The 11,142-nt window shown below is 45.0% G+C and overlaps 1 long non-coding RNA gene across 1 annotated transcript in view; it reads left to right on the top strand.

Moving 5' to 3' along the window:
- LOC147573624 (uncharacterized) overlaps positions 1-11,142 on the top strand; it is a 116,675-nt gene that overhangs the window by 18,895 nt on the left and 86,638 nt on the right. The gene's annotated exons all lie outside the window — the stretch shown is intronic.

Genomic DNA, 11,142 nt, shown 5'->3' with positions numbered 1-11,142 from the left:
TATGATTTCTTCCCCGGGTCTTTTTGTTCTTTGAATTTCCTTATATCTTTCGGCAGTGCTTTCTAGCTTACTATCTGCCAGGAAAGCGAATACTAAGGGTTGCCAGAAAAGAGGATGACATGGTCTGTTTCCCCTCTGTCCCCCGGGCCTCCAGCCTTGGCACAGTACACACAACAGTAGTGTTGCTCGAGAAGTTGTCTGTCTTTACTGTGTTTGCAATTCCCTCCCATGTCTGTGGCCACAGAAGTAAGGTGGGAAGTAGAGGTGACTAGAGGCGAGGTTATTTCTCCCCTGCTCAAAACATTGGCCCTGAAGCAGTGGTCAAACTGGGCCTCCTTGAAGTTTATCAGGAAGGTGGCTGTGGCTTAGTTGTTGCAGCCTGAAGTATAGGGAACTGTGTTGGTGGAAGATCCCCAGGGCTTCAGGTCCAAGAGGGTTTGAGAAACAGGAACCACAGGAGGGAAGGAGCCCTTAAAGGGTGTTTGCCCAGGCCCTTGGGGTTCTTGACTCCAGACCTTGTTTGGAAACAGCCCAAGGAGGGAAGAAAGTAATACTACTTAGAGTAACCATTAGTTACGGAACATCAGCACTTACTAAACTTGACTCCTTTCAGAGACATTAGGAAATGTGCTCAAAGAAAGAGGAGAGGCTGGGCTTGAATGCTGGGTGATATTTGTGAGGGCTGTGGGGAAGATTAACAAGGAAGTCCTCTCTGGCAGCCTCCAGGCAGGAGTGAGAAAACTTGGCATGATTTTGTTTTACCTAAGAGGAGAGAAGAGGCAAGGCATGAGTCAAACCCTTTTTGATTTCTGTATGATCATTCTTACCCTCTCAATTTTCATATTATCACTGCTTATCGACATGTTGGAGAGCTGATTGTAGACTTTGCTACTACAAAGTTTATAAAGCACCTGCATGGAGCCAGGCACAACAGGGATTGTCCTCCAGTTGAAGGCTTGGGCTTGGTCTGAGCTTGGTCAGATATGAAGCACTGTTGTGGTTTCCCTGGAAAAAAGGTTTTTTTTTGAGAGACAGCGAGTGCACCCATGACTGGGGAAGAGGCAGAGGGGGAGGGAGAGAGAGAAACTTAAGCAGACTCCATGTCCAGTGGGGAGCTGGAGAAGGATGAGCTCATGACCTGAGCTGAAATTGAGAGCCGGACACTTAACTGACTGAGCCACCCAGGCGCCTTTCTCTGGAAAATTCTAACAATGGTCTTTGTCCTCAGGACGCTCAAATCTAACTAGCGAAATGACATATATTCATAAAACCTAGAGGTGGGAGTGGAACCAAATTTCAGAAGTGACAGGAGTTCACTGTGGGCTCAGTGTCACTCGGGGACTCTGGGTAGGTGGGGCTTGGGGGACGGGGTTCTCGCAGGTGGGGTGGGATTTGGATTGGTGGAGGGCCAAGAGGAGGGCAGTGCACAGAAGGAGCATGGAGCTAATTGGACAGGGATCATTGAGGGCAGGGGTTATTATGTTCATTTTTTTGTTCTAGAACTTATGTAGGGCCTGACACTTTGGGCCTATGTTTGTTGAATCAATGTTTGTTGAATTCAGTGATATTCTTGTAACACTTTAACTAGGACTGGCATGGTAGGAAGCATGTGAAAGTGCAGTCCATTACCAGAAAGAAAATTTCACTTATGAATGGTCACGCACTACAAGGGACCTTGTGGGGGTACTTTCCTTTGCCTGTCGATTTGTCCACCAGTCCACTCTCAGGCTGCTGGGGAATGAGTGAAGCTCCTCCTCAGCTCTTCCTCTAGGTCCCCTCTGTCCTGGCTCCCTGTCATTCCCTCTGTCTGATTTTCTCCTCCAAGGACTTGGGGTGTGGTGTCGGGTCCTGTATACCATGGAGGGGGCTTTGGGTCCGTCAGGTCCATTGATATAAAACACACCCAAGACAAACAGATTGTTTCTTGTTCATTTTAGCAACCAGTTAGAGCCCATCTCGAGAACATTATTTGTGTTAACACAGTGTCTCTAACTTACAAAGCTCCCCTTTCAGGAAGAAGGTGAGGGGAAAGTGGGGAGAAAATACCATTCTGTCACTATTTGGTTTACCTACTCCACAGTGTACTTAGTAGACATTCAGAATCATTTGTTGATCGATTCCATGATTCATGCTGCTGTAATAATCGTCTATTCATACATATATTCAGTAGACATTTGAGCACCTAATGTGTGTCCAGTGTTTGCTAGGTGGTGACTACTGAGAAGAAAGTGTAAAACTGTCTCTGTGGGGCTCTCACTAGATCTAGAGACCCACGGGGAGCTAACCCAACTGCTCCAGTTCAGAGAGGAAATAAAGGCCCAGGGAAGTTATATGATTTGTACAACATCATGTAGTCAGTTAGCTGCAAAGCCACAGGACTAACACTCAAATTTCTCGACCTCCTTGAATTTCTGTCTGTGTGCGGCTGTGGTCAACTGTAACAGGAGAGAGTGGACATTTAGAAAGAGCCCGCAGATGCCTTGGATTAACCAGAAGGAAATGCCTGGCCCAACCATGACCATATGGGACCATCTGGGACATTTGCATTATTACTATTTTTCTTTCACTTTGAGTTTGAAATGAAGAAAACTGAGCCCAGAAACCAAGAGTGGAAGATTTTCACAGGGGGTTACTGAGATGGTCCCCAAAAGTCTTTGTTTACCTCTATTGAGGTATTTCCTGCTGAACTGTGGTGGTCTGGTTTTTTTTTAACATCCAAATATTTATTTATTTATTTATTTATTTATTTATTTATTATTTAATTTTTTTAATGTTTATTTATTTTTGAGAGACAGAGACATGGCGCGAGTGGGGTGGGGCAGAGAAAGAGGGAGACACAGAATCCCAAGCAGGCTCCAGGCTCTGAACTGTCAGCACAGAGCCCAGTGCAGGGCTCAAACTCATGAGCTGTGCGATCATGACCTGCGCCGAAGTCGGACACTCAGCTGACTGAGCCACCCAGGCGCCCAATTATTATTATTATTATTATTTAAATGTTTATTTTATTTGAGAGAATGAGAGCATGTGCAAGTGGGGGAGGGGTACAGAGAGAAGGGGGCGGGAGAGAATCCCAAGCAGGCTCCATACTGTCAGCACAGAGCCCTATGAGGGGCTCGATCTCACAAACAGTGAGATCCTGACCTGAACTGAAGTCAAGAGTTGGATGCTTAACTGACTGAGCCACCCAGGTGCCCAGATTTTATTATTATTATTAGTAGTAGTAGTAATAGTAGTATTATTTGGAGAGAGCAGGAGAGAGAGGGGCAGAGGGAGAGAGAGAGACTCTCAGGCTGTCTCCACTCTCAGCATGGAGCCTCATGTGGGGCTCAACCCCATGACCTTGGGATCATGACCTGAGCCAAAAGCAAGTCAGACGCTCAACTGACTGAGCCACTCAGGCACCCCGATGGTTTGGCTTTGAGTTGGGTTGTCTCCATAACCCAGAGCTCAGTGAGGGCAGGGACCAGGTCTGGTTCATCTTCGTGTCTCTAGTGGATAGTACATAGCAGGCTCTAATAAATATTTCTTTTTAAAAAATTTTTTAATGTTTTATTTATTTTTGAGAGAGAGAGGGAAAGAGCCAGTGAGCAACCAGGTGAGGGGCAGAGAGAGAGGGAGACACAGAATCCCAAGCAGGCTCCAGGCTCTGAACTGTCAGCACAGAGCCTGACACGGGGCTCAAACTCACAAACTGTGAGATCATGACCTGAGCCGAAGTCGAACACTTAACCGACTGAGCCACCCAGGTGCCTCTAATAAATATTTCTTAAAAAATAAAACTGAGTAAAATGTATACACCAACAAAGTTGTGGGGTGACTGAGCAGCTGCACAAGTAGGAAGAACCAGTGTCGTCAAATCAACTGATGTAGTACATGGCTTTCTAACACAGGTCTAGTGCCCAGAATGGGGAAGTGGGTGGTCCTGTGGCTCTGCTGCTCTGGTTAGAACGCTCCTGTGCTGGACACACTTCCCCTGTGCTGGATACTACTTCCTTTGCCCGTTGGAAAGGGGCAGGAGAGTGTACGGACTTCAGAATCATCATTTGGGAAAGGTCTGTCGTGTGAAAGGTATTTAATGTATTTCAGTGCCTACAGAGAGTAGGATTCAGATTGGTGAGTGTCCATCAGACGCATTTGGCTCAGGATGAGAAAGCTATCACAGCAAAGTGAATTTCCTTGGAAAATTACAAGTTTACTGGCAGAGTTCAGGCAGTAAATGTCTGAAATGTGTCTGAAAATGTGTCATAGTGATTTTTTTTTTTTTTTTTTTTTTTTTTTTTAAGATTACAAGGACAGAGCTTGGCTTGGAACCCAGTTTCCCCACTAATACATTTTATTAGGCGTTAACAAAAACTACCCTTTGAAATGCGACATTACTGTATGATGCAGGCTGACCTCTTTCTGATAGTTCCTTCCAGTCATTGTGAGTGGTTGTGATTCTCTTATCTAATCTGTGACTTGGACTTCACCCTGTCTGCCAGCTCTCACCCCCTTGCCTGGCAAGAAGGTAGGACTAAGTGCACTTACTGGTTATGGCCACGAGATGGCAGCGCTGCATCACTGGTGTTGCCTAAGAACTCTCAGGCTCAGGCAAGTGTGTGTGTGTGTGTGTGTGTGTGTGTGTGTGTGTGTGTGTGTGTGTAGTGGAGGCAGCGTTAGAATTAGGAAACAATAAAGTGAAAAAATCAGTTAGACAGAAATGAAGTAAATAGGTAATTTTTTTTCATGTCAAGTGAGAGAAACCATTGCGTTTTAGAACTGGAACACACTTTAGAGAATTGTCTCAAACTTTAATTTGCTTACAGATCACCTTGTTTAAATACAGGTCTGATTCCTCTGGTGGGGCCTGAGATTTCTCTCTCTCTCTTTCTTTCTCTCTCTCTCTCTTCGAGATTCTGCATTTCTTCTTTTTTTTTATAAAAAAATTTTTTTTAATGTTTATTTATTTTTGAGACAGAGAGAGACAGAGTATGAACGGGGGAGGGTCAGAGAGAGAGGGAGACACAGAATCTGAAGCAGGCTTCAGGCTCTGAGCTGTCAGCACAGAGCCCGACGCGGGGCTCGAACCCACAGACCATGAGATCATGACCTGAGCTGAAGTTGGACGCTTAACCGACTGAGCCACCCAGGCGCCCCGAGATTCTGCATTTCTAATAAACTTTTGGATGATGCATTGCTACTGGTTGGTGGACCACACTTTGAGTAGCAAAGCTTTAGAGGTCATTTAAGGGATTAGTTCTCACTTCACCTGATTTCTGGTTGAGAAGAAACTGAAGTCCAGAGAGAGTGTGTGACTTGCCTAATGAAGTCATGACTTTATCGCATAACTTTTTACATTTAAACCCAAGCTTCTGACGCTTAGTTCAGTTCTCACTCCTCTGTATCTCAGGGCCCTCTTTGCTGTTGTTAGTGGCATCTCTTTGGTGTAAGAACCCAGAACCCCTATTTTCACTACTATCCCCTTCAGTCTTTGCTCAAGGCACCGCTTTGGATTACTCTCTTACTCAAAATCTTTAGTGGCTCTTGTGTAACTACAAGATCAAATTCATATGTCTCTTGTCTAGTTTTCATGGCTCTACAACATTATGGTCCCATCTTAGCAAGCTTACCTAACTTCCCTATTTCTTAATCTCATTTTTCCACCATAGTTCTCCTCGCTCCTTCCTGTTCCCGAAACATACTATGTTCAGTCTTCTCTCAGTGGTGGTGGTATTGGCTTGGGCTTCGGAATTAGACATACCTGCTTGCTAATCCCAGATCCACCACTGACCTTGGCGAGTTACTTTACCTTTCTGAGGCTCAGCATCCTCTGAAATAAATGGTGGGAGGTTGGGAGCGATAAATAAAATAACATGCAAACCCGCTCTCATTCCAGAAAGCCCCCTCGAAATTAGCATCTTCAGTAGTGCCTGACACCTGGTTCCCCATGCTTGCATGTCTCCCTGTCTCTGTTTCCCTAAGACTTGACCATTCAGAGGCCTAACCTGAATCCTGCCTCTTTTGTGGAAGGAACCTTTCTCAGCCATTCCTGACCTAGTTGTCCCACCCTTCTATAAATTATTTCACCGTTTAATTATGTGCCAGCCTCTCAGTGAGATCCCATAGAGAGACTTGAGGGATACCTGGTTTTGTAATAGTTGAGGGATAATTGAGTTAAATCTTTTTGTAGTGCTCCCTGAGTGTTAGAGCTAGTCCTCCCTGAGTGTTAGAGGTATCCTCTCTTCTGTCACTTTTTGCCTAGCAGCAGCTCCTCCTGCAGCCCCAGATCCTGGTAGTTTGTGAATACTTTAGGGATAATTCTCATTGGGGTCCTTCCTGACCCTCTATTTGGGTTAAATTTGTGTTTCTCTTTGCATGTTATCAGATGGCCCCTCCAAGGGAGGGTTGATGAAATCTCTTTATGGAAACCTCAAGATAATAACGCTAAGGAAGTTGAGCACAATATCATTGCTTCAACAGCCTGGTGACAGGAGCTTTGTACACTTTCCTATTTCATGAAATTTACAACAGGGTCTTTACTTGCTTCAGAAGAGATTAAGGACAAAGACCAAGTGGGGAGGGCAAGGTTGTTTAAGGGAGATCATGCACCTGTCTCTTAGATTCTGTGAATAATCCATTCAACTGTACCCGGAAGTGCTCAACTTTCATGTGTGGTCGTATATTTATATTACATGATTTATAGTTTCCTCCCTCAGTGACAATTATGAACTCATGTCAGGCTCAAGACAGTAAAATTATATGGTGCCTTTATAGGGCACATATAAAGGGCTGGACACTTTACTTAGCATCCTGACTTTTTTGTTGTTGTTGTTAATGTGTACTTATTTATTTTTGAGAGAAGTGCAGGGGAGGAGCAGAGAGAGGGAGAGAGAGAGAATCCCAATCTGTAAGTGGAGACAGAGCCCGATGCGGGGCTCCACCCATGAATTGTGAGATCATGATCTGAGTTAAAATCAAGAGTTGGATGCTCAACTGACTGAGCCACCCAGGTGCTCCCCACCTTCTTTTTTTTTAATTAGAGACCAGTCTACTCACCCATCACTTTCTCAATCAGGGGATTTTTTGGCCTTTCCTTTCTCCTACCATGAGTCCATGCCAAAGTCCAAATATATTTATCTGTGCCTGGAATTGGCTGTTCTTTTAACAAGAGAGGCCTGAGGAATGGCTTCCTTACTGATTTCCAGTATTCTAATCTTCATTGTTTAAACTGGTGGTTTCCAGCCCTCATTGCTGGTTAAAATCACATGAAGGGCATTTAAAACCTACCAATGTCTATGACTTATCCCCACAGAGTCTGGTTTGATTGGTCTGTGGTATGGCCCAGACATTTGTAGTTTTTAAAATCTCCCAAGTAAAAGAAGTTATTTTACAGAGAAACCTTAGCCAGATGTTCGAAGCATCACCAGTAATGCGAGAGATGTCAATATCATGGGCCTGATACGATTGACAGAGAAGGCACAGGACCGCTTCTGTGGTATTCTTGCTAAAAGTACATAGCCTAAGTTTAATCATGAGGCTATGTTAGAGAAGCCCAAACTGAGGGTCATTTCACAGAATAATTGGCCAAAGCTCTTAAAAATGTTAAGTTAATGAAGACAAAAGAAATTCTCAGGAATTGACCCAGATTAAAGGAGACTAAGGAGAAAAAAATGCCAAATACAATGTTTGATCCTAGATCAGTTCCTAGTCCAGAAAAAGGGCCTTAGTGGAAAGGCTGATGGAATTTGAGCAAGATCTGTAAATAAGTTCATTGTGTTGTGTCAATGATAATTTGTTGATTTTGGTAATTGTTCTGTGCTTATCTACAACATTTATATTTGGGGGAGTTGAGTGAAGGGTATGAGGGAACTTTGACTGTTTTTGGAACAGTTTTGAAGGTCTGAAAGTATGTTAAAATGAAAAGTTAAAGAAAGAAAACTTCTAGGGAAGTAATGAGTCGCCAGAGTTGAGAACCATCTCCCTAAGTCATCTTGCCTCCCGTCTTGCCTGCGAGAATCTTCTTTTTGGCAACGCTATTTTGTGATGTTGCTGACTTTCTTTCTTTTCTTTTTTTTTTTTTTAATGTTTATTTATTTTTGAGACAGAGAGAGACAGAGCATGAGCGGGGAGGGTCAGAGAGAGAGGGAGACACAGAATCCAAAGCAGGCTCCAGGCTCCAAGCTGTCAGCACAGAGCCTGACATGGGGCTCGAACTCACGGACCGTGATATCATGACCCGAGCCGAAGGCGGACGCTTAACCGACTGAGCCACCCAGGTGCCCCTGTGATGTTGCTGACTTTCTTAAAGCTTCCCAGTTACTCCTGTCATCTGTAGGATAAGTTCAGATTCCTTAGAGTGCCATTCAGAGCCCCTGTAGCATGGCCCCAATCTGCTACCTTGCTCAACTGCAGTTTACTTTCTTGTGTCTGAATTTATCCTAATTCTTTCCCTTATTCCTATAGTGCCCTTGCCTTCCTGCTCAGCCTCCTGAATTATTGTTCAATCCTAAAGCCCATCTCAGACCCTATCTCTTCACTGAAGCCCTTTGTGAATATCTCTGCTAGAAGCAGTCATCTTTCCTTTCTTTGAGTTCTAGTAGGTAGGATGGTGTGGAGTGAAATCATGAGATTTCAGAAATATGAGTCTGAGTCTTGGTTCCATTTTTTTTTTTTAAACCAGTTCTTGGAGAGGAGACAAGTTAATTGACTTCTTGCAGTTTTGGTTTCTCATTTGCAAAAAAGGGATATAGCACTTACTTCAAAGGGCGATTCTGAGTATTGGATGAGGTATAAACATAAAGGTCCCCAGGTTCCTTCCTCCCTTGGTGTGTAGCTCAGCAATCCTCAAAGGGATTGTGAGTGCAAAGGCTCTAGTCAAAATGTTCTGCTGGGCCTTTAAAACATATTTGCATCTGGTCATCACTAAGATGATAGACACTCCTGAGCTGAATTGAGTGCTTGGGTCTTTAAGATTCAACTGAGATTTGTTTTTCCTGGAACCCAACTCAGTGAACAAGTGACCTTTGGATAGAGGAATGTAACCCAACCAAGGGAGAAGGGAGGGACAATGGGTTTCTAAATGGGAGATTGCTGTGATGCCTCCCACACCCTCCCCTCTGCTCTCAGTCAGACAGCACTAGGCAAGTATGACTCTACTAAACTCCTTAAACCTCCAGTCCTGCCAAGCAGCCCTTATTAATCCATTCCGTGCCCAAGTGCTGTATACAGAGGTGTCAGGTCCCCTGTTCAGTGAATGCTTTCCTTCCTTTTCTGCCCTCTCCACCCACACAGCTCAGTGCTGGGTGCTGTGGTTTGACCTCACTCCCAAGTCTCTAGTACCGGTCTGAGACAAGCCCAGGAGGGGCAGGCCGAGAAGGAAGTCAGATGCCAACAGGCACGGAAAGAGACAGGTGGGGCTGCCATTGTTCAAAGGCCACAAATTCTGGGTGTGTTTTATGACTGTTTCTGCATTTGGAATCTCCTCCCCTTTATGACCACTCTAAGAGCTCTCCCAGCCTCCTGCTTCTCATTACATCTTCTTTCCCTATTGCACCACTTTTGTGGCCAGAGAAAAGCTATGCAAATGGTTGACAATTCAGTAAGAACGACTTGTCATGGGGGCCAGGAACCTGACTCTGTTTCTTCCCCAAAGAGATTGAAGTGCATAAAAGCATGCTTTTATGGGATGTGCATTGCAAGGGTGGTGTGAGGGAATATGTGCATAAGTGAAGGGCAAGACAGAAAACAAAATACTGACTGTTGAATCCTGCAAATGGGGTGGGGGAGCAAAAATCATTCTGGAAGGTAGATTTCATTCAGGAGACCTCGAAATCTTCAGGTGTTCTCTTCCCAGATTAAATTATTAACATTTATTTGGGTGGGAGGTGAGGGTAAAATATGAGTTGTGGGATGTTGGATAAATTACTTAATTTCTCTGTCTCAGTTTTTTTTTTTTTAACCTGTTAAAACAGGGATGATAACACTCATGAGATCTTTTGTGAAGACTGTGGCTACGTAACAACCCTCAGGATGAGTGTTGAGTGTGTATGAGCCATTACAATTATGGGATTAGGCAAAGGTGCCACCCTGGTCACCTGGGTGGGGAGGCACTTTTTAGCCAGCATCCTGGAAGGCCAGCTGGAGATGAAAATGATAGGGGAAAGTCAACTTCCGGGAGTGGAAGGGTTGGGTCACAATAACTCATGAACAACATTCTGGAAAATGTCTTAATCCGATGGAAGATCCCCAGAGGGTGTGTGGCTTCTGTCACAGTTATTGTCCCTGGGGGTCTGGGAATGTTTCCTAGGGTTCAGTGGTCTTTCTGTAAGCTGAGCCTAGAAGGGGGCTTTAGGGGACATCTTGCAAACAGCATTCATCCTGCCAGAGAAATTCCCTGGCCTCGTGCCTGTCTCTGCACTGTCTCCTTTAGAAGGAGTTAGGAGAAAGACTGAAGAAGGATGAAATAAGGAAATGAATGTACAGATTAACAGGGGAGAATTGGGACTGTCCTGTAAAAGTTATGAGGAATTCTGTATAAGTTTTATGTGAACATAAAAAGACTTAAAAAATTTTTTTTAACGTTTATTTATTTTTGAGAGAGAAAGAGAGAGAGAGAGAGAGAGAGAGCACGAAGAGGAGAGGGAGACACAGAATCCGAAGCAGGCTCCAGACTCTGAGCTGTCAACATAGAGCCCGGCGCAGGGCTTGAACTCACAAATTGCAAGATCATGACCTGAGCCACTTAACCAACTGAGCCACCCAGGCGCCCCAAACATGGACTTTTATTTTTTTCCAACGTTTATTTATTTTTGGGACAGAGAGAGACAGAGCATGAACGGGGGAGGGGCAGAGAGAGAGGGAGACACAGAATCGGAAACAGGCTCCAGGCTCTGAGCCATCAGCCCAGAGCCCGACGCGGGGCTCGAACTCACGGACCGCGAGATCGTGACCTGGCTGAAGTCGGACGCCTAACCGACTGCGCCACCCAGGCGCCCCAGGTCTGGGCTTTTTAAAAGTCCATGTTTGGGGGGCGCCTGGGTGGCGCAGTCGGTTAGGCGTCCGACTTCAGCCAGGTCACGATCTCGCGGTCCGTGAGTTCGAGCCCCGCGTCGGGCTCTGGGCTGATGGCTCAGAGCCTGGAGCCTGTTTCCGATTCTGTGTCTC

The sequence above is a fragment of the Puma concolor genome, chromosome E2 (genome assembly GCF_028749965.1).
Source record: "Puma concolor isolate L17-30 chromosome E2, mPumCon1.1.hap2, whole genome shotgun sequence".
Classification (NCBI taxonomy): Eukaryota; Metazoa; Chordata; class Mammalia; order Carnivora; family Felidae; genus Puma; species Puma concolor.
Note: the sequence above shows the minus strand (reverse complement) of the source record. Positions and strands in the feature narration are given on the sequence as shown.